Source organism: Arachis hypogaea, chromosome 16 (genome assembly GCF_003086295.3).
Source record: "Arachis hypogaea cultivar Tifrunner chromosome 16, arahy.Tifrunner.gnm2.J5K5, whole genome shotgun sequence".
NCBI classification, from domain to species: domain Eukaryota; kingdom Viridiplantae; phylum Streptophyta; class Magnoliopsida; order Fabales; family Fabaceae; genus Arachis; species Arachis hypogaea.
Genome location: NC_092051.1, coordinates 49,411,424 through 49,435,105, shown reverse-complemented (window position 1 = coordinate 49,435,105; position 23,682 = coordinate 49,411,424). Strand labels below are relative to the sequence as shown.

The 23,682-nt window shown below is 38.9% G+C and overlaps 2 non-coding genes across 2 annotated transcripts; both read right to left on the bottom strand.

Annotated features, from left to right (window-relative positions):
* Positions 1–912: 912 nt before the first annotated feature.
* LOC112761702 (small nucleolar RNA R71) lies at positions 913–1,020 on the bottom strand. Its single transcript, XR_003182084.1, has one exon. It is a non-coding gene; the product is annotated as a small nucleolar RNA R71 (small nucleolar RNA).
* A 13,397-nt stretch (positions 1,021–14,417) lies between these two features.
* LOC112760079 (small nucleolar RNA R71) lies at positions 14,418–14,525 on the bottom strand. The gene has a single exon (XR_003180535.1). It is a non-coding gene; the product is annotated as a small nucleolar RNA R71 (small nucleolar RNA).
* Between the last annotated feature and the right edge of the window lie 9,157 nt (positions 14,526–23,682).

The following is a 23,682-nucleotide window of genomic DNA, read 5'->3' as shown; positions in this document are numbered from 1 at the left end:
CCTTTTTCAAAACTACCTAACTAACTCTCTCTCTCTAATTTTCAAAAATATCTCCCTCTCTTTTTCAAAACTTCTTTTTAATTTTTGATTTTAATTTTCGAAAATCACTAACCTTTTTCAAAAACTATTTTCGAAAATCACTAACTCTTTTTCAAAAATTATTTTCGAAAATTCTCCCTCTCCCATCTTATTCTATTTATTTATTTATCTACTAACATCTCCTCATCTCAATTCACTGCTCCTATCCTTACCCTTGTGTTTGGATTCTTCATTCTTCTTCACCCCTATTCCTTTTCTTTTTTTTACTAACATTAAGGAACCTCTTTACTGTGACATAGAGGATTCCTCTTCTTTTCTTGTTCTCTTCTCTTTCTTATGAGCAGGAACAAAGAAAAAGGCATTCTTGTTGAAGCTGATCCAGAACCTGAAAGGACTCTGAAGAGGAAACTAAGAGAAGCTAAATTACAACAATCCAGAGATAACCTTATTGAAAATTTTGAACAAGTAAAGGAGATGGCAGCCGAACCCAACAACAATAATGCAAGGAGAATGCTTGGTGACTTTACTGCACCAAATTTTAATTTACATGGAAGAAGCATCTCCATCCCTACCATTGGAGCAAACAATTTTGAGCTGAAACCTCAGCTAGTTTCTCTGATGCAACAGAACTGCAAGTTTCATGGACTTCCATCTGAAGATCCTTTTCAATTCTTAACTAAATTCTTGCAGATCTGTGATACTGTTAAGACTAATGGAGTAGATCCTGAAGTCTACAGGCTCATGCTTTTCCCTTTTGCTATAAGAGACAGAGCTAGGGTGTGGTTGGACTCTCAACCTAAAGATAGCCTGAACTCTTGGGATAAGTTGGTCACGGCTTTCTTAGCCAAGTTTTTTCCTCTTCAAAAGATGAGCAAGCTTAGAGTGGATGTTCAAACCTTCAGACAGAAAGAAGGTGAATCCCTCTATGAAGCTTGGGAAAGATACAAGCAGCTGACCAAAAAGTGTCCTTCTGACATGCTTTCAGGATGGACCATCCTGGATATATTCTATGATGGTTTATCTGAGCTATCAAAGATGTCATTGGATACTTCTGTAGGTGGATCCATTCACCTAAAGAAAACGCTTGCAGAAGCTCAAGAACTCATTGACATGGTTGCTAATAACCAGTTCATGTACACTTCTGAGAGGAATCCTGTGAATAATGGGACGCCTATGAAGAAGGGAGTTCTTGAAATTGATACTCTAAATGCCATATTGGCTCAGAACAAAATATTGACTCAGCAAGTCAATATGATTTCTCAGAGTCTGAATGGAATGCAAGCTGCATCCAACAGTACTCAAGAGGCATCTTCTGAAGAAGAAGCTTATGATCCTGAGAACCCTGCAATAGCAGAGGTGAATTACTTAGGTGAACCTTATGGAAACACCTATAACTCATCATGGAGAAATCATCCAAATTTCTCATGGAAGGATCAAAAGCCTCAACAAGGCTTTAATAATGGTGGAAGAAATAGGTTTAACAATAGTAAACCTTTTCCATCATCCACTCAGCAACAGACAGAAAATTCTGAGCAGAATCCATCTAGCTTAGCAAACTTAGTCTCTGATCTATCTAAGGCCACTGTGAGTTTCATGAATGAAACAAGGTCCTCCATTAGAAATTTGGAGGCACAAGTGGGCCAGCTGAGTAAGAAGATCACTGAAATCCCTCCCAGTACTCTCCCAAGCAATACAGAAGAAAATCCAAAGAGAGAGTGCAAGGCCATTGATATTACCAAAATGGCCGAACCCAAAGAGGGAGAGGAGGACGTGAATCCCAGTGAGGAAGACCTCCTGGGACGTCCAGTGATCAATAAGGAGTTTCCTTCTGAGGAACCAAAGGAATCTGAGGCTCATCTAGAGACCATAGAGATTCCATTGAACCTCCTTATGCCCTTCATGAGCTCTGATGAGTATTCCTCTTCTGAAGAGAATGAGGATGTCATTGAAGAGCAAGCTGCCAAGTTCCTTGGTGCAATCATGAAGCTGAATGCCAAATTATTTGGTATTGAGACTTGGGAATATGAACCTCCCTTGTTCACCAATGAACTAAGTGATCTGGATCAACTGACATTGCCTCAGAAGAAACAGGATCCTGGAAAGTTCATAATACCTTGTACCATAGGCACCATGCTCTTTGAAAAGGCTCTGTGTGACCTTGGTTCAGGGATAAACCTCATGCCCCTCTCTGTAATAGAGAAACTGGGAATTTATGGGGTGTAAGCTGCTAAATGCTCATTAGAGATGGCAGACAATTCAAGGAAACAGGCTTATGGACAAGTAGAGGACGTGTTAGTAAAGGTTGAAGGCCTTTACATCCCTGCTGATTTCATAGTCCTAGACACTGGAAAGGAAGAGGATGAATCCATCATCCTAGGAAGGCGTTTCCTAGCCACAGCAAGAGCTGTGATTGATGTGGACAGAGGAGAATTGATCCTTCAATTAAATAAGGACAACCTTGTGTTTACAACTCAATGATCTCTCTCTGCATCCATGGAGAGGAAGCAGAAAAAGCTTCTCTCAAAGCCCCCACAGTCAAACTCTAAGTTTGGTGTTGGGAGGCCACAACCAAACTCTAAGTTTGGTGTCAAACCCCCATATCCAAACTCTAAGTTTGGTGTTGGGAGGTCTCAACAAAGCTCTGCACATCTGTGAGGCTCCATGAGAGCCCACTGTCAAGCTATTGACATTAAAGAAGCGCTTGTTGGGAGGCAACCCAATGTTTATTTATTTCTATTTTTATTGTTTTTCATGTTTTATTAGGTTCATGATCATGTGGAGTCACAAAATAAATATAAAAATTGAAAACGGAATCAAAAATAGCAGAAGAAAAATCACACCCTGGAGGAAGACCTTACTGGCGTTTAAACGCCAGTAAGAAGCATGTTTTGGGCGTTCAACACCAGAGCAGAGCATGGTTCTGGTGCTGAACGCCAGAAATGGGCAGCATCTGGGCGTTTGAATGCCAGAAATGCACCCTGGAGAAGAGTTGGCGCTGAACGCCCAGAACAAGTATGGTTCTGGTGTTCAACGCCAGATATGGGCCACAAATGGGCGTTCAACGCCCAGAACAAGCACCAATCTGGCGCTGACCGCCCAGAGTTGTGTGCAAGGGCATTTTACATGCCTAATTTGGTGCAAGGTTGTAAATCCTTGAACACCTCAGGATCTGTGGACCCCACAGGATCATCTCAGGATCTGTGGACCCCACAGGATCCCCACCTACCTCCACTCACTCTCTTCTCTCTTCTCAATCATCCTCTATTCCCAATAAACACTCTTCCTCAAAATCCTTCACCTATCACCTCCATCCCTCTTCCCTATTAACCCTTCACCACTCACATCCACCCACTCTTCCCCATAAACCTACCCAATAAACTCCACCTACCTTCAAAATTCAAAATCAATTTCCCACCCAAACCCACCCATATGGCCAAACCTTAACCCCCCTCCCTTCCCTATATAAAGCCTTCCATTCTTCTTCATTTTCACACAACACAACCCTCTCTTTCCCTTCTTGGCCGAAACACACCTCCCCCCTCGTCTCCATATTTTCTTCTTCTTCTTCATCTAATTCTTTCTTTTCTTGCTTGAGGGCGAGCAATATTCTAAGTTTGGTGTGGTAAAAGCATAAGCTTTTTGTTTTTCCATTACCATTGATGGCACCTAAGACCGGAGTATCCTCTAGAAAAGGGAAAGGGAAGACAAAAGCTTCCACCTTCGAGTCATGGGAGATGGAAAGGTTCATCTCCAAAGCCCATCAAGACCACTTCTATGATGTTGTGGCCAAGAAGAAGGTGATCCCCGAGGTCCCTTTCAAGCTCAAGAGAAATGAGTATCCAGAGATCCGACATGAAATCCAAAGAAGAGGTTGGGAAGTTCTAACAAACCCCATCCAACAAGTCGGCATCTTAATGGTTCAAGAGTTCTATGCCAATGCATGGATCACTAAGAACCATGATCAAAGTAAGAACCCGAATCCAAAGAATTATATTACAATGGTTCGAGGGAATTACTTAGATTTTAGTCTGGAAAATGTGAGGTTGGCGTTTAACTTGCCCATGATGCAAGGAGATGAACGCCCCTACACTAGAAGGGTCAACTTTAATCAAAGGTTGAACCAAGTCCTTATGGACATATGTGTGGAAGGAGCTCAATGGAAGATTGACTCCAAAGGCAAGCCGGTTCAACTAAGAAGATTGGACCTCAAGCCTGTGGCTAGAGGATGGTTGGAGTTCATCCAACGCTCCATCATCCCCACTAGCAACCGATCTGAAGTTACTGTGGATCGGGCCATCATGATCCATAGCATCATGATTGGAGAAGAAGTAGAAGTTCATGAAGTCATCTCCCTTGAACTCTACAAAATAGCCGAAAAGCCCTCTCCTGGGGCAAGGCTAGCTTTTCCTCATCTTATTTGCCATCTATGTTACTCAGCTGGAGCTTTCATAGAAGGAGACATTTACATTGAGGAAGAGAAGCCCATCACTAAGAAAAAGATGGAGCAAGCAAGAGAGCCCATTCATGGAGCTCAAGAGGCGTATGAAGCTCATCACCATGAGACCCCGGAGATGCCTCAAATGCATTTTCCTCCACAAAACTATTGGGAGCAAATCAATACCTCCCTAGGAAAATTAAGTTCCAACATGGGACAATTAAGGGTGGAATATCAAGAGCACTCCATCATCCTTCATGAAATTAGAGAAGATCAAAAAGCAATGAGGGAGGAGCAACAAAGACAAGGAAGAGACATAGAAGAGCTCAAGGACATCATTGGTTCCTCAAGAAGGAAACGCCACCATCACTAAGGTGGACTCATTCCTTGTTCTTACATTCTCTGTTTTTCGTTTTCTTTATGTTAAAGTGCTTATCTATGTTTGTGTCTTATTACATGATCATTAGTATTTAGTAACTTTGTCTTAAAGTTATGAATGTCCTATGAATCCATCACCTCTCTTAAATGAAAAATGTTTTAATTCAAAAGAACAAGAAGTACATGAGTTTTGAATTTATCCTTGAACTTAGCTTAATTATATGGATGTGGTGACAATGCTTCTTGTTTTCTGAATGAATGCTTGAACAGTGCATATGTCTTTTGAAGTTGTTGTTTAAGAATGTTAAATATGTTGGCTCTTGAAAGAATGATGACTAGGAGACATGTTATTTGATAATTTGAAAAATCATAAAAATGATTCTTGAAGCAAGAAAAAGCAACAAAGAACAAAGCTTGCAGAAAAAAAAATAGGCGAAAAAAAATAGAAAGAAAAAGAAAAAGCAAGCATAAAAAGCCAAAAGCTCTTAAAACCAAGAGGCAAGAGCAAAATGCCAATAACCCTTAAAACCAAAAGGCAAGGGTAAATAAAAAGGATCCCAAGGCTTTGAGCATCAGTGGATAGGAGGGTCTAAAGGAATAAAATCCTGGCCTAAGCGGCTAAATCAAGCTGTCCCTAACCATGTGCTTGTGGTGTAAAGGTGTCAAGTGAAAACTTGAGATGAGCGGTTAAAGTCAAGGTCCAAAGCAAAAAAAAGTGTGTGCTTAAGAACCCTGGACACCTCTAATTGGGGACTCTACCAAAGCTGAGTCACAATCTGAAAAGGTTCACCCAATTATCTGTCTGTGGCATTTATGTATCCGGTGGTAATACTGGAAAACAAAGTGCTTAGGGCCACGACCAAGACTCATAAAGAAGCTGTGTTCAAGAATCATCATACTGAACTAGGAGAATCAATAACACTATCTGAACTCTGAGTTCCTATAGAAGCCAATCATTCTGAACTTCAATGGATAAAGTGAGATGACAAAACTATTCAAGAGGCAAAAAGCTACAAGTCCCGCTTATCTAATTGGAGCTATGTTTCATTGATAGTTTGGAATTTATAGTATATTCTCTTCTTTTTATCCTATTTGATTTTCAGTTGCTTGGGGACAAGCAACAATTTAAGTTTGGTGTTGTGATGAGCGGATAATTTATACGCTTTTTGGCATTGTTTTTAGTATGTTTTTAGGAGAATCTAGTTACTTTTACGGATGTTTTCATTAGTTTTTATGTTAAATTCACATTTCTGGACTTTACTATGAGTTTGTGTATTTTTCTGTGATTTTAGGTATTTTTTGGCTGAAATTGAGGGACTTGAGCAAAAATCAGATTCAGAGGTTGAAGAAGGACTGCTGATGCTGTTGGATTCTGACCTCCCTGCACTCAAAATGGATTTTCTGGAGCTACAGAACTCAAAATAGCGCGCTTCCAATTGCGTTGGAAAGTAGACATCCAGGGCTTTCCAGCAATATATAATAATCTATACTTTGCCCAGGTTCAGATGACGCAAACTGGCGTTCAACGCCAGCTCTCTGCCCAATTCTGGCGTCCAGCACCAGAAACAAGTTGCAAAGTGGAGTTCAACGCCCAAAATGGCACAAAAGCTGGCGTTCAACTCCAAGAATGACCTCTGCACGTGTAACATTCAAGCTCAGCTCAAGCACACACCAAGTGGGTCCCGGAAGTGGATTTATGCATCAATTACTTACTTCTGTAAACCCTAGTAGCTAGTTTATTATAAATAGGACTTTTTACTATTGTATAAGAGATCTTTGGATTATCTTTTGATCCTTTGATCATCTTGGGACTCCTAGTTCTTAGATCATGGGGGCTGGCCTCTCGGCCATGCCTGGACCTTTCACTTATGTATTTTCAACGGTAGAGTTTCTACACTCCATAGATTAAGGTGTGGAACTCTGCTGTTCCTCATGAATTAATGCAAAGTACTACTGTTTTTCTATTCAATTCAACTTATTCTGCTTCTAAGATATTCATTCGCACTTCAACCTGAATGTGATGAACGTGACAATCATCATCATTCCCTATGAACACGTGCCTGACAACCACTTCCGTTCTACCTTCGATTGAATGATTATCTCTTGGATCTCCTAATCAGAATCTTCGTGGTGTAAGCTAGATTGATGGAGGCATTCATGAGAGTCCGGAAAGTCTAAACCTTGTCTGTGGTATTCCGAGTAGGACTCTGGGATTGAATGACTGTGACGAACTTAAAACTCGCGAGTGCTGGGCGTAGTGACAGACGCAAAAGGATAGTAAATTCTATTCCAGTATGATCGAGAACCTCCAAGATGATTAGCCATGCAGTGACAGCGCATCGAACCATTTTCACAGAGAGGAATGGGATGCAGCCATAGACAAGGATGATGCCTGCAGACGATTAGCCGTGCTGTGACAGAGCATTTGGACCATTTTTCCGAGAGGATTAAAAGTAGCCATTGACAACGGTGACATCCTTACAAAAAGCCAGCCATGGAAAGGAGTAGGATTGATTGAATGAAGGCAGCAGGAAGGCAGAGGTTCAGAGGAACGAAAGCATCTCTATGCACTTATCTGAAATTCTCACCAATGATTTACATAAGTATCTCTATCCTTGTTTTCTTCTTTATTTTCGAAAACTCCATAATCAATTATTATGCGCCTGACTGAGATTTACAAGGTGACCATAGCTTGCTTCATACCGACAATCTCCGTGGGATCGACCCTTACTCACGTAAGGTTTATTACTTGGACGACCCAGTGTACTTGCTGGTTAGTTGTATCGAGGTTATGACAATTTATGAAATAAGATTAGAGCACCAAGTTTTTGGAGCCATCACCAGGGATCACAATTTCGTGCACCAAAGTACCATCTATTTTATGTTATTTACTTTTTATAAACAAAATCAATTTTCATTAATCTCCTGACTAAGATTTACAAGATAACCATAGCTTGCTTCAAGCCGACAATCTCCGTGGGATCGACCCTTACTCACGTAAGGTATTACTTGGACGACCCAGTGCACTTGTTGGTTAGTTGTGCGAAGTTGTGAAAAGTGTGATCAGAATTCCATGCACCACATAGCCAACAGTAATGAGCAATAGAATAGATTTAGACTTAACAAATAAAGAACATAGAAATCAAACAATCATATAGCACACCTACAATCACAGAAAACACACTCACAAACACATATGTGCAAACAAGTATGATGAATGTTTGTTCTATGGCTAATGAGCTCATTTGTCGGTTATATAACTAAGCTGACATGTCCGGTAGCTAACCTGGGTATTGTCCTCTTGAAAACTGGAAAACGGTACAGTACCACGATCTTCACCTAATGAGCGGTAAACTACCTTGATCCCCACCATTTGCGAGTAGTAAACCACCTCGATTCCCACAGACATTTTCAATTGAAAAACAGCACACCCGTGGACGGTAAATGACCTTGATCTCAAAGTCCATCGTGACACTAGACAAGCAGTACACCACCACGATCCTTGCTAGGTCACACATTCAAAACCACAATCTTTTAAAATCTTGACCCGGAGCAAGTAGGACAAAGCCACAACCCTTGTGAATTGCCCAGGTATTTTCCAAATATCAAAACATCTCTTTAAAAACAATTCAAATCCATTTCTCTTTCATTAAACTCCTTCTCTTGATAAATCAAATTCAAACATAATACTTTTCTCGATAAAACTCATAACATAAGTATTTCTTTAATAATTCAAAATTAGCTTAAAAAATTCTTAAAGCTTTTAAAAATCCATTTTTGACTCCCAAAATAATCAAAATGCCCAGCAGGCTGTTCATATATAGCCGAACCAAAATCCCAAGCAAACAACATTAATTTAGGATAGACTTAATCAAACTTAAATAGTAATCAACCAAACCAACATTCACTTATCAAATTCACATTTAATAATTATAAAATTATCAAACCTTCCCTCCATATGAAATCAAAACAATGGAAACTCTAGAGAAGCTCTTTGATCGAGTTGCTGAAGAAGAAAACATTAGAAATCGTTTGTGCCTCCTAGAACTCCGATTGGCTGAACTCAAGGAGAAGAGGAGCTACGTCACCATCAACTTTTACCAAACAAAAGTGATGCCAACGTGTAGAGAAGAAAGATACGAACACTTTTATCGAATTAGATTTTTAATTGGAGTTATGGATCTCAAGAAATTGGAGTTGGAATCTTGGAGGTTCCAAGGTTTCTCTTTCTCACTCTCGGTCACTTCTCTTTCTTTCTTTTCCAAGTGTAGTTCGGTAATGAAGGAAAGAAAATAAAGATGAGTAAAGGTTGATGGTGAAATTTAAGGATTTGTGGTGTTAAGGTGGTATTAGGTGTCAATGATAATAAAGTAAAGAAAATATGTGTCATTATTATATATGTATATATGCATTACATGCTTTCAATCCCTTTTACTTTGTTCCCCTTAATGGTTTTGGTTTATTGAATGAAACTAAGTAATAATATAATAATGATAATATAGTAACAAAATTATCTTTCTCGAAGTATCTCATTATAATAAAAATTATTTAAAAATTCTAATAGATTTTAAACTTAAAGTATCACAAAATTTAATTTAATTACTCTTAGAAAAATAATTTTCTTTAAATAAAATAATAAATCATGAATAACTCATTATTTAATTTTCAAAAATTCGGAATGTCATACTAAGCATGTTCGTGCGTCGTACCATCGAAACCAATGAGAAAGCCAAAAGCAGACCGAGCAAAATTTACCAATCATTCGTAGTACCAGCTGGCAGTCATCGGGAACTAAGTTTTATAGAAAAAGACATGAGGAATTACATCACAAGGTAAGTACGGAATGTTTCCAAAAATTTCGGGAAGTACTTATTAAGAATGAAAGAGAAGAACCAAAATTTCTTTTTCGAGCTCAACCTCGAATGCGATCACTCCATCAAAAATTCATTCTAGGCCAACGGAAGAAGTAGGGCTGCATGCGAGTATTTCGGAGACATGATTTCAGTCGACACCACCTACAACACAAACAGGTATTCGGTTCACCAAAATTAAGCTTTTAGGTTCACTGAATCTACACATTTTCGGTTCAAAACCATGTGAGAGTGTCTATTTTTGCAGGTACAATCTAGTTTTTGGTTCTTTTGTGGGTGTGAATCACCACGGTCAGTCGACACATCTCGGATGCGCCCTGATGAAAAATGAGGACATCCAATCATTCAAATGACTATTCGAGTGTTGGCTGTAACACCCTACCACATATAGCTTTACGCTTAAGCTGTAAAACAGAGGTGGTGTGGTATTACGACCTCTAAAAATAAAATATATACATAATAATATTGAAAAGGATACAGTATACGACGAGCCTTGAAAATGGATAAAGCAAAATCACAAAATAGAAAGTGCAACAGTCAAAATTAAGGATTACTTGCGTGCGAAGAAAACTAAAGTTTATAAGCACAAATTGATGAGCGGATAATTTATACGCTTTTGGGCATTGTTTTTAGTATGTTTTTAGTAGGATCTAGTTACTTTTAGGGATGTTTTTATTAGTTTTTATGTTAAATTCACATTTCTGGACTTTACTATGAGTTTGTGTGTTTTTCTGTGATTTCAGGTATTTTCTGGCTGAAATTGAGGGACTTGAGCAAAAATCAGATTCAGAGGTAGAAGAAGGACTGCTGATGCTGTTGGATTCTGACCTCCCTGCACTCAAAGTGGATTTTCTGGAGCTACAGAACTCAAAATGGCGCACTTCCAATTGCGTTGGAAAGTGGACATCCAGGGCTTTCCAGCAATATATAATAGTCCATACTTTGGCCGAGTTTAGATGACGCAAAAGGGCGTTGAACGCCAGTTCTACGCTGCAGTCTGGAGTTAAACGCCAGAAACACGTCACAAGCCAGAGTTGAACGCCAGAAACATGTTACAAACTGGCGTTCAACTCCAAGAATGACCTATCCACGTGTAAACTTCAAGCTCAGCCCAAGCACACACCAAGTGGGCCCCGGAAGTGGATTTATGCATCAATTACTTACTTCTGTAAACCCTAGTAACTAGTTTAGTATAAATAGGACTTTTTACCATTGTATTAGACATCTTATGATTTTTTAGTTCATCTTTGGATCATATTGATCATGTATGGGGGCTGGCCATTCGGCCATGCCTGGACCATTATCACTTATGTATTTTCAACGGTAGAGTTTCTGCACTCTATAGATTAAGGTGTGGAGCTCTGCTGTTCCTCATGATTTAATGCAAAGTACTCCTGTTTTTCTATTTAATTCAACTTATTCCGCTTCTAAGATATCCATTCGCGCTTCAACATGAATGTGATGATCGTGACAGTCATCATCATTCCCCATGAACACGTGCCTGACAACCACTTCCGTTCTACCTTAGATTGAATGAGTATCTCTTGGATTCCTTAATCAGAATCTTCGTGGTATAAGTTAGAACCCATGGATGGCCATTTCTGAGATCCAAAAAGTCTAAACCTTGTCTGTGGTATTCCGAGTAGGATCTGGGAAGGGATGGTTGTGACGAACTTCAAACTCGCGAGTGTTGGGCGTAGTGACAGACGCAAAATGAGGGTGAATCCTATTCCAGTATGATCGAGAACCTCTAGATGATTAGCCATGCCATGACAGAGCATTTGGACCTTTTTCACAAGAGAGGATGGGATGTAGCCATTGACAACGGTGATGCCCTTACAGAAAGCTTGCCATGGAAAGGGGGTAAGACTGATTGGACGAAGACAGCGAGAAAGCAGGGAGTCAGAGGAACGAAAGCATCTCTATACGCTTATCTGAAATTCTCACTAATGATATACATAAGTATTTCTATCTTTATTTTCTGTTTATCTATTATTATTATTCGAAAACTCCATAACCATTTGATATCCGCCTGACTGAGATTTACAAGATGACCATAGCTTGCTTCATACCAACAATCTCCGTGGGATCGACCCTTACTCACGTAAGGTTTTATTACTTGGACGACCCAGTGCACTTGCTGGTTAGTTGTGCGAAGTTGTGAAGTTATGTTTGGACCATGGTATTGTGCACCAGTTATTGGCGCCATTGCCAGGGAGAGAACGAGCAACAAATTTTACAACCTGAGTAACAATTTCGCATACTAAGTTTTTGGCGCCGTTGCCGGGGATTGTTCGAGTTTGGACAACTGACGGTTCATCTTATTGCTCAGATTAGGTAATTTTCTTTTTGTTTTATTTTCAAAAAATTTTCAAAAATCTTTCAAAAATTTCTCATCTGTTTTCGAAAATTATTCTAAATTTTTAAGAATAAATTCTAGTGTTTCATGAAGCATGTTGAAGCCTGGCTGGCTGTAAAGCCAGGTCTAATTCTTTTGGATAGGGGCTTCCAACCATCAGCATAGAGGCAAGTTAATTTGATTATCAGCTGTTGCATGCCTAATTTATATCCTAAAGCTGACTGGCTATTAAGCCATATCCAACCCTTTGATTGGAGCTTTGGGCTAATATTGAAAGATTCTTGGAATTCTTCTTAAAAATTTTGGAATCCTTATTTTTCTTTTTCACATTAATTTTCGAAAAATCCAAAAAAATCATAAAATCATAAAAATAAAAAAATATATATTTTGTGTTTCTTGTTTGAGTCTTGAGTCAATTTCAAGTTGGTGTCAATTGCATTTTTTTCTAAACATTCTTTGCATTTTTCGAAAATTCATGCATTCATAGTGTTCTTCATGATCTTCAAGTTGTTCTTGGCCAGTCTTCTTGTTTGATCTTCCTATTTTCTTGTTTTGTGTCTTTTCTTATTTTTCGTATGCATTCTTGCATTCATAGTGTCTATACAAGAAAAATTTCTACGTTTGGTGTCTTGCATGTTTTCTTTTCTTGAAAATTTTTCAAAAATATGTTCTTGGTGTTCATCTTGACATTCAAAGTGTTCTTGGTGTTCATCTTGACATTCATAGTGTTCTTGCATTCATCACATGTTTTGATCTAAAAATCCTCATGCATTGAGTCTTTTTCATGTTTTTCTCTTTCATCATTAAAAATTCAAAATTCAAAAAATATCTTTCCCTTTTTCACTCATAAATTTTCAAAAATTTGAAGTTGACTTTTTCAAAACTTTTTAAAATTTAGTTGTTTCTTATGAGTCAAATCAAATTTTCAATTTAAAAATCTTATCTTTTTCAAAATCTTTTTCAAAAATCAAATCTTTTTCATTTTTCTTATTTATTTTCGAAAATTTTTAAAATATTTTTTTTTTCAAAAATATTTTTCTTAATTTTACATCATATTTTCGAAAATATCTTCAACAATTAATGTTTTGATTCAAAAATTCCAAGTTTGTTACTTACTTGTTAAGAAAGATTCAAACTTTAAGTTCTAGAATCATATCTTGTGATTTCTTGTGAATCAAGTCATTAATTGTGATTTTAAAAATCAAATCTTTTTCAAAACTAATTTCAATCATATCTTTTCAAAAATATCTTTTTATCTTATCTTTTTCAAAATCATATCTTTTTAATCATATCTGTTTAACATATCTTTTCCAAAAATTTGATTTTAAAATATCTTCTCTAACTTTTTATCTTCTCATCTTTTCAAAATTGATTTTCAAATCTTTTTCAACTAACTAACTAACTTTTTGTTTGTTTCTTATCTCTTTCAAAACCACCTAACTAACTATCCCTCTCTAATTTTCGAAAATCCCTCCCTCTTTTTCAAAAATTCTTTTTAATTAACTAATTGTTTCAAATTTTTATTTTAATTTATTTCTTCTTTTAATTTTCGAAAATCACTAACCATTTTTCAAAAATAATTTTCGAAAATCCTTCTCTCTCATCTCCTTCTATTTATTTATTCATCTACTAATACTTCTCTCCCATCTAAAAATTCGAACACTACCTCCCTCTCTGTGTTCGAGTTTTTCCTCTTCTCTTCTTTACATTACATTCTTTTCTTCTTCTACTCACACAGGGGAACCTCTATACTCTGGTAAAAAGGATCCTTATTATTATTTTCTGTTCCCTTCTTTTTCATATGAGCAGGAGCAAGGATAAGAATATTCTTGTTGAAGCATACCCTGAACCTGAAAGGACTCTGAAGAGGAAACTAAGAGAAGCTAAAATACAACAATCCAGAGATAACCTTACAGAAATTTTTGAATAGGAAGAGGAGATGGCATCCGAAAATAATAATAATGCAAGGAGAATACTTGGTGACTTCACTGCACCTAATTCCAATTTACATGGAAGAAGCATCTCAATTCCTGCCATTGGAGCAAACAATTTTGAGCTGAAACCTCAATTAGTTTCTCTGATGCAGCAAAACTGCAAGTTTTATGGACTTCCATCTGAAGATCCTTTTCAGTTCTTAATTGAATTCTTGTAGATATGTGATACTGTTAAGACTACTGGAGTAGATCCTAAAGTCTACAGGCTCATGCTTTTCCCTTTTGCTGTGAGAGACAGAGCTAGAATATGGTTGGACTCTCAACCTAAGGATAGCCTAAACTCTTGGGATAAGCTGGTAAAGGCTTTCTTAGCCAAGTTCTTTCCTCCTCAAAAGCTGAGTAAGCTTAGAGTGGATGTTCAAACCTTCAGACAGAAAGAAGGTGAATCCCTCTATGAAGCTTGGGAGAGATACAAGGAACTGACCAAAAAGTGTCCTTCTGACATGCTTTCAGAATAGACCATCCTGGATATATTCTATGATGGTCTGTCTGAATTAGCTAAAATGTCATCGGATACTTCTGCAGGTGGATCCATTCACCTAAAGAAAATGCCTGCAGAAGCTCAAGAACTCATTGACATGGTTGCTAATAACCAGTTCATGTACACTTCTGAAAGGAATCCTGTGAATAATGGGACGCCTATGAAGAAGGGAGTTCTTGAAATTGATACTCTGAATGCTATATTGGCTCAGAATAAAATATTGACTCAGCAAGTAAATATGATTTCTCAGATTCTGAATGGAATGCAAGCTGCATCCAACAGTACTCAAGAGGCATCTTCTGAAGAAGAAGCTTATGATCCTGAGAACCCTGCAATAGCAGAGGTAAATTATATGGGTGAACCTTATGGAAACACCTATAACCCCTCATGGAGAAATCACCCAAATTTCTCATGGAAGGATCAACAAAAGCCTCAACAAGGCTTTAATAATGGTGGAAGAAACAGGTTTAGCAATAGCAAGCCTTTTCCATCATCCACTCAGCAACATACAGAGAACTCTGAACAAAATACCTCTAATTTAGCAAACTTAGTCTCTGATCTATCTAAGGCCACTCTGAGTTTCATGAATGAAACAAGGTCCTCCATTAGAAATTTAGAGGCACAAGTGGGCCAGCTGAGTAAAAGGATCACTGAAATCCCTCCTAGTACTCTCCCAAGCAATACAGAAGAAAATCCAAAAGGAGAGTGCAAGGCCATTGATATAACCATCATGGCCGAATCCAAGGAGGAAGGGGAGGACGTCAATCCCAAGGAGGAAGACCTCCTGGGACGTCCCAGTGATCAATAAGGAGTTTCCCTCTAAGAAACCAAAGGAATCTGAGACTCATCTAGAGACCATAGAGATTCCATTGAACCTCCTTATACCATTCATGAGCTCTTAAGAGTATTCTTCTTCTGAAGAGAATGAAGAAGTTACTGAAGAGCAAGTTGCCAAGTTCCTTGGTGCAATCATGAAGCTGAATGCCAATTTATTTGGTAATGAAACTTGGGGAGATGAACCTCCCCTGTTCACCAATGAACTAAATGCATTGGATCAACTGAGATTGCCTCAGAAGAAACAGGATCCTGGAAAGTTCCTAATACCTTGTACCATAGGCACCATAACCTTTTAGAAGGCTCTATGTGACCTTGGGTCAGGAATAAACCTCATGCCACTCTCTGTAATGGAGAAACTGGGAATCTTTGAGGTGCAAGCTGCTAGAATCTCATTAGAGATGGCAGACAACTCAAGAAAAGAAGCCTATGGACAAGTAGAGGACATGTTAATAAAGGTTGCAAGCCTTTACATCCCTGCTGATTTCATAATCCTAGATACTGGGAAGGATGAGGATGAATCCATCATCCTTGGAAGACCCTTCCTAGCCACAGCAAGAGCTGTGATTGATGTTAACAGAGGTGAACTAGTCCTTCAATTGAATGAGGACTCCCTTGAGTATAAAACTCAAGGACATCCTTCTGTAAACATGGAAAAGAGGCACAGTAAGCTTCTCTCAAAACAGAGTCAACCAGATCCCCTACAGTCAAACTGTAAGTTTGGTGTTGGGAGGCCACAACCAAACTCTAAGTTTGGTGTTGAACTCCCATATCCAAACTCTAAGTTTGGTGTTGGGGAGTCTCAACAATGCTCTGAACATCTGTGAGGCTCCATGAGAGCCCACTATCAAGCTATTGACATTAAAGAAGCGCTTGTTGGGAGGCAACCCAATTTTTATTTATCTAATTTTATTTTCATTTTTGTTGTTCTTTCATGTTTTATTAGGTTCATGATCATGTGGAGTCACAAAATAAATACAAAAATTAAAAACAGAATCAAAACCAGCAGAAGAAAAATCACACCCTGGAGGAAGGACTCACTGGCGTTTAAACGCCAGTAAGGAGCATCTGGCTGGCGTTCAACGCCAGAACAGAGCATGGATCTGGCGCTGAACACCAGAAACAAGCATAGAACTGGCGTTCAACGCCAGAAACATGCTGCATCTGGGCGTTGAACGCCCAGAACAAGCATCAGTTCGGCGTTTAAATGCCAGAATTGCATGCAAAGGCATTTTACATGCCTAATTGGTGCAGGGATGTAAATCCTTGACACCTCCAGATCTGTAGACCCCACAGGATCCCCACATACCTCCACTCACCTTACCTCCTCATAATCCTATATCACCCTCTCTCTCCATTCATAGTCATCCCTTCTGTTTTTCCAGTCACCACTCACATCCATACACCCCACCTACCTTCAAAATTCAAAATCACTTTCCCACCCAAGCCCACCCATATAGCCAAATACACACATCCCTCCATCTCCTCCATATCTTCTTCTTCTTCTTCTACTATTCTTTCTTCTTTTGCTCGAGGGCGAGCAACATTCTAAGTTTGGTGTGGTAAAAGCATAGTTTTTTTTATTTTTCCATAACCATTGATGGCACCTAAGGCCAGAGAAACCTCTAGGAAGAGGAAAGGGAAGACAAAAGCTTCCACCTCCAAGTCATAGGAGATGGAGAGATTCATCTCAAGGGTCTATAGCTCAGTGGTAGAACATTTGACTGCAAATCAAGAGATCCCTGAGATACCTCAGGGGATACATTTTCCTCCACACAATTATTGGGAGCAACTAAGGATAGGAGCACCAAGAGCACTCCATCATCCTCCATGAAATTAGAGAAGATCAAAGAGCTATGAGGGAGGAGCAACAAAGACAAGGAAGAGACATAGAAGAGCTCAAGGACATCATTGGTTCCTCAAGAAGAAAACACCACCATCACTAAGGTGGACTCATTCCTTGTTCTTAAACTTTCTATTTTTCGTTTTCTTATGCTAAATGTTTATCTATGTTTGTGTCTTATTATATGATCATTAGTATCTAAGTATCTATGCCTTAAAGTAGTGAATATGAATCCATCACCTCTCTTAAATGAAAAATGTTTTAATTACAAAAGAACAAGAAGTACATGGTTTCTAATTCATCCTTGAAACGAGTTTAATTATTTTGATGTGGTGACAATACTTTTTATTTTCTGAATGAATGCTTGAACAGTGCATATGTCTTTTGAAGTTGTTGTTTAAGAATGTTAAATATGTTGGCTCTTGAAAGAATGATGATAAGGAGAAATGTTATTTGATAATCTGAAAAATCACAAAATTGATTCTTGAAGCAAGAAAAAGCAGTGAATACAGAAAGCTTGCGAAAAAAAAAAAGGAGAAAAAATGGCAAAAAAAATGGAAAAAGAAAAAGCAAGCAGGAAAAGCCAAAAGCTCTTAAAACCAAAAGGCAAGAGCAAAAAGCCAATAACCCTTAAAACCAAAAGGCAAGGGTAATGAAAAGGATCCCAAGGCTTTGAGCATCAGTGGATAGGAGGGCCTAAAGGAATAAAATCCTGGCCTAAACGGCTAAACCAAGCTGTCCCTAACCATGTGCTTGTGGCGTGAAGGTGTCAAGTGAAAACTTGAGACTGAGCCGTTAAAGTCAAGGTCCAAAGCAAAAGAAGAGTGTGCTTAAGAACCCTGGACACCTCTAATTGGGGACTTTAGCAAAGCTGAGTCACAATCTGAAAAGGTTCACTCAATTATGTGTCTGTGGCATTTATGTATCCGGTGGTAATACTGGAAAACAAAGTGCTTAGGGCCACGGCCAAGACTCATAAAGTAGCTGTGTTCAAGAATCAACATACTGAACTAGGAGAATCAATAACACTATCTGAACTCTGAGTTCCTATAGATGCCAATCATTCTGAACCTCAATGGATAAAGTGAGATGCCAAAACTATTCAAGAGGCAAAAAGCTACAAGTCCCGCTCATCTGATTGGAGCTATGTTTCATTGATATTTTGGAATTTATAGTATATTCTCTTCTTTTTATCCTATTTGATTTTCAGTTGCTTGGGTACAAGCAACAATTTAAGTTTGGTGTTGTGATGAGCGGATAATTTATAAGCTTTTTGGCATTGTTTTTAGTATGTTTTGAGTAGGATCTAGTTACTTTTAGGGATGTTTTTATTAGTTTTTATGTTAAATTCACATTTCTGGACTTTACTATGAGTTTGTATGTTTTTCTATGATTTCTGAAATTGAGGGACTTGAGCAAAAATCAGATTCAGAGGTAGAAGAAGGACTGCTGATGCTGTTGGATTCTGACCTCCCTGCACTCAAAGTGGATTTTCTGGAGCTACAGAACTCAAAATGGCGCGCTTCCAATTGCGTTAGAAATTAGACATCCAGGGCTTTCCCGAAATATATAATAGTCTATACTTTGGCCGAGTTTAGAGGACGCAAAAGGGCGTTGAACGCCAGTTTTATGCTGCAGTCTGGAGTTAAATGCCAGAAACACGTCACAAGCCAGAGTTGAACGCCAGAAACACGTTACAAACTGGCGTTCAACTCCAAGAATGACCTCTCCACGTGTAAACTTCAAGCTCAGCCCAAGCACACACTAAGTGGGCCCCGGAAGTGGATTTATGCATCAATTACTTACTTCTGTAAACCCTAGTAACTAGTTTAGTATAAATATAACTTTTTACTATTGTATTAGACATCTTATGATTTTTTAGTTCATCTTTGGATCATATTAATCACGTATGGAGGCTGGCCATTCAGCCATGCCTGGACTATTATCACTTTTGTATATTCAACGGTAGAGTTTCTGCACTCCATAGATTAAGGTGTGGAGCTCTGCTGTTCCTCATGATTTAATGCAAACTACTACTGTTTTTCTATTCAATTCAATTTATTCCGCTTCTAAGATATCCGTTCGTGCTTCAACATGAATGTGATGATCGTGACAGTCATCATCATTCCCCATGAACACGTGCCTGACAACCACTTCCGTTCTACCTTAGATTGAATGAGTATCTCTTGGATTCCTTAATCGGAATCTTCGTGGTATAAGTTAGAACCCATGGATGGCCATTCCTGAGATCCGGAAAGTCTAAACCTTGTCTGTAGTATTCCGAGTAGGATCTGGGAAGGGATGGTTGTGACGAACTTCAAACTCGCGAGTGCTGGACGTAGTGACAGACGCAAAAGGAGGGTGAATCCTATTCCAGTATGATCGAAAACCTCTAGATGATTAGCGATGCCGTGACAGAGCATTTGGACCTTTTTCACAAGAGAGGATGGGATGTAGCCATTGACAACGGTGATGCCCTTACAGAAAGCTTGCCATGGAAAGGGGTAAGACTGATTGGATGAAGACAGCGGGAAAGCAGGGGGTCAGAGGAACGAAAGTATCTCTATACGCTTATCTGAAATTCTCACTAATGATATACATAAGTATTTCTATCTTTATTTTCTGTTTATCTATTATTATTATTCGAAAACTCCATATCCATTTGATATCCGCCTGACTGAGATTTACAAGATGACCATAGCTTGCTTCATACCAATAATCTCCGTGGGATTGATCCTTACTCACGTAAGGTTTTATTACTTGGACGACCCAGTACACTTGCTGGTTAGTTGTGTGAAGTTGTGAAGTTATGTTTGGACCATGGTATTGTGCACCAGTTATTGGCGCCATTGCCAGGGAGAGAACGAGCAACAAATTTTACAACCTGAGTAATAATTTTGCATACCACAAATAAACAGAAAACAGGATTAGAAGATCAAGAATACAAGATAACAGGCCTCTGACTCAATCTGCGAAGCTAAGGCTTACTGAAGAATATTTACATACAAAATATACAACCTTTAACCCAAAGATACATGTTTAAAAACCCTAGTTCTCCATAAAAACTCTGAGAGGTACCAAAATAAGGTAAGTTGTCGGAGAGTTAAATACGTAAGATTATATACAAATATACACCAAAACAATAACCCAAAAACCACTTCGCTGCAGCGCTCCAAACGCCTACCGAGGTGCCTCTCGACCTGCATTTGGAAATGCTAGAGGAAATCCTAGAACGCCGACACTCAGATATTAAAGCTTAAAGTGATAATATAAAAACCATAAACAGGTGGTCTTCTAAGGATATCTAAGCCTAACTTGAACTTAACCTTAAGTCTAAGTCTTTCCATATTTCCTCTATTCTTCCATCTCCATTGAATTTGCATAAACAGACAAGCAGATAAAAGGAAACACAGATAGAGTACAAGTAGTACAGATAGCAAGTATAACAGTTAACATATTATAACGAATTAGGCACTCCCAATTAATGCATAGCAAACAAGCAAACAATATGCACATGATGCATGCATGTCCTATGGCTGATGAGGCTCATCTGTCGGTTATCGAGCCAACCCGACAAGTCCGGCTGCTAAACCCTGGATTGTCCCCCGTCGTGCATCGCCAAGAGTCTATGCATAGCTTTTTCACACACACACACACACAAAAACACACACATATATATATATATATATATCAAATTGCTCAATGGGGATACCATTCCCGATAATTTGTACGTGCCCAGTCACCCTTACAACGTAGGGTCAACAAAGTATTGAGTCTCAACCTGGAACACGTGGTGGCAAGTCACGGTACTTTACCCAGAGAAACTCGTATCTCGGATAATTGAGTGCGTAAGCCAAATGCATTCATAATACTTGTGATCATTGCATAATCATCTTTATTAAAGTCATAACACCATATGCACTCCAAGTGTTTTTACATTTCCATTGATAATTCATCAATTTCCAACCTTACTTCACCCCCAAGCTACCTCCATTTCCTAACTCCATCTTTTTACAAGAATTACTACTATAATTTAGGGCTAAAAGAATGAAAATAGAGATTTAGAAGTTTCAAATTAGGCTTAAAAACACAAAATCCAGTTTTGCTGAAAAAGGGGCCACTCGTACGCGTGGGAGTGCATTTACTGAAAGGTAATGCGTACACGTGGGCGTATAATTTTCTATGCTCATGTACGCAAGCACCCTGCTCGTGTATGCGAGAATCCTGACCCGAAAGAGTTGGTTGCGTCGCGTGCAAGTGGTCGCGTATGCAACACCTTAAAAATCATTATTCGTGTACGCAAACACACTGCTCACGTACACAAGCTGTCAAACCCGAAGAGTTTTGTCGCGTCGCGTATAGTGGTCGTGTACACAAGCAGTGCAGAATCAGGAAAATGCTGAATGCTGCAGAATTTTTAGTTTTTCCCTCTGAACTTCTGACGCGCATAACTTTGTTGTTTTAAAATATTTTTCATCCGTTCTTCGAACGGCGTAGACATCATGGACCCAATTTGAATATAAAATAAGTTTGAAACCAGTTGGGGGTCCGAAAGCCAAGTTATGGCTCGTCAAATTTTGGCCAAAAATCAGTTTTACACAAAAAAACTTGAAACCTCAATTTCATCAAAACCAATCTCAAACCAAGCCTCTATACCAGCATTCAGCTCAGCCACATACCAAAGCACACCAACATAGCACTAAATTCGTCATTACACAATTGATAAACCCCGATTTTGTGGTTTATCTTGTGCTTATTTTGGGAGATTTTATCAATATTTCTCACACTTATTCGCAAGAAATGCATGGTTTTGTGTTCACTTCCCAATATTGCTCCATGATGGAAAACATGCTTATTTTGCCTTAAAATTACCATATTTTAATCCTCTTCTATTGCCATTCAATGCCGTGATATATTTGTTGAGTAATTTCAGGAATTATAGGGTAGGAATGACCTAGAAGAGAGGAGGAAAGCATGTACAAAAAGAGAGGAACATGAAGAATTGTGGTGCACGAATTGTGAATCACACTTTTCACAACTCGTACCACTAACCAGCAAGTGCACTGGGTCGTCCAAGTAATACCTTACGTGAGTAAGGGTTGAATCCCACGGAGATTGTTGGTTTGAAGCAATCTATGGTTATCTTGTAATTCTTAGTCAGGAAGTCAACTATGTTTATCAATTGAATTGTGAGTAACCAGTAGAGCATAAATTAAAAGTTACTTGTTGTGCAGTAATGGAGAATATGTTGGAGTTTTGGAGATGCTTTGTCTTCTGAATCTCTGCTTTCCTCTGTCTTCTTGTTCACGCACGCACGTCCCCCTATGGCAAGCTGTGTGTTGGTGGATCACCGTTGTCAATAGCTACCTTCCATCCTTCTAGTGAAAACTACGCTCACGTGCTCTGTCACAGCACGGCTAATCACCGGTTGGTTCTCGATCCGGTTGGAATAGGATTTACTATCCTTTTGCGTCTGTCACTAACGCCCAGCCTTCAGGAGTTTGAAGCTCGTCACAGTCATTCAATCCTTGAATCCTACTCGGAATACCACAGACAAGGTTTAGACTTTCCGGATTCTCATGAATGCTGCCATCAGTTCTAGCTTATACCACGAAGATTCTGATTAAGGAATCTAAGAGATACTCATTCAATCGTGTATAGAACGGAGGTGGTTGTCAGGCATGCGTTCATGGTTTGAGGAAGGTGATGAATGTCACGGATCATCACCTCCATCACAGTTAAGCGCGAATGAACATCTTAGATAGGAACAAGCGTGTTTGAATGGAAAACAGAAATACTTGCATTAATTCATCGAGACACAGCAGAGCTCCTCACTCCCAACAATGGGGTTTAGAGACTCATGCCGTCAGAGAATACAAAGTTTAGATCTGAAATGTCATGAGATACAAAATAAGTCTCTAAAAGTTGTTTAAATACTAAACCAGTAGCCTAGGGTTACAAAATATGAGTGGACTATGATGGATGATGCAGAGATCCACTTCTGGGGCCCACTTGGTGTGCTGGGGCCCACTTGGTGTGTGCTGGGGCTGAGACTTTAAGCAATTCACGTGCAGAGGCCATTTGTGGAGTTGAACGCCAGTTTTTGTGCCAGTTTGGGCGTTCAACTCCAGTTTTTGATCCTTTTCTGGCGCTGGACGCCAGAATTGGGCAGAGAACTGGCGTTGAACGCCAGTTTACGTCATCTATCCTTGTGCAAAGTATGGACTATTATATATTGCTGGAAAGCCCTGGATGTCTACTTTCCAATGCAATTAGAAGCATGCCATTTCAAGTTCTGTAGCTCCAGAAAAGCCACTTTGAGTGCAGGGAGGTCAGAATCCAACAGCATCAGCAGTCCGTTTTCAGCCTGAATCAGATTTTTGCTCAGCTCCTTCAATTTCAGCCAGAAAAATACCTGAAATTACAGAAAAACACGCAACTCATAGTA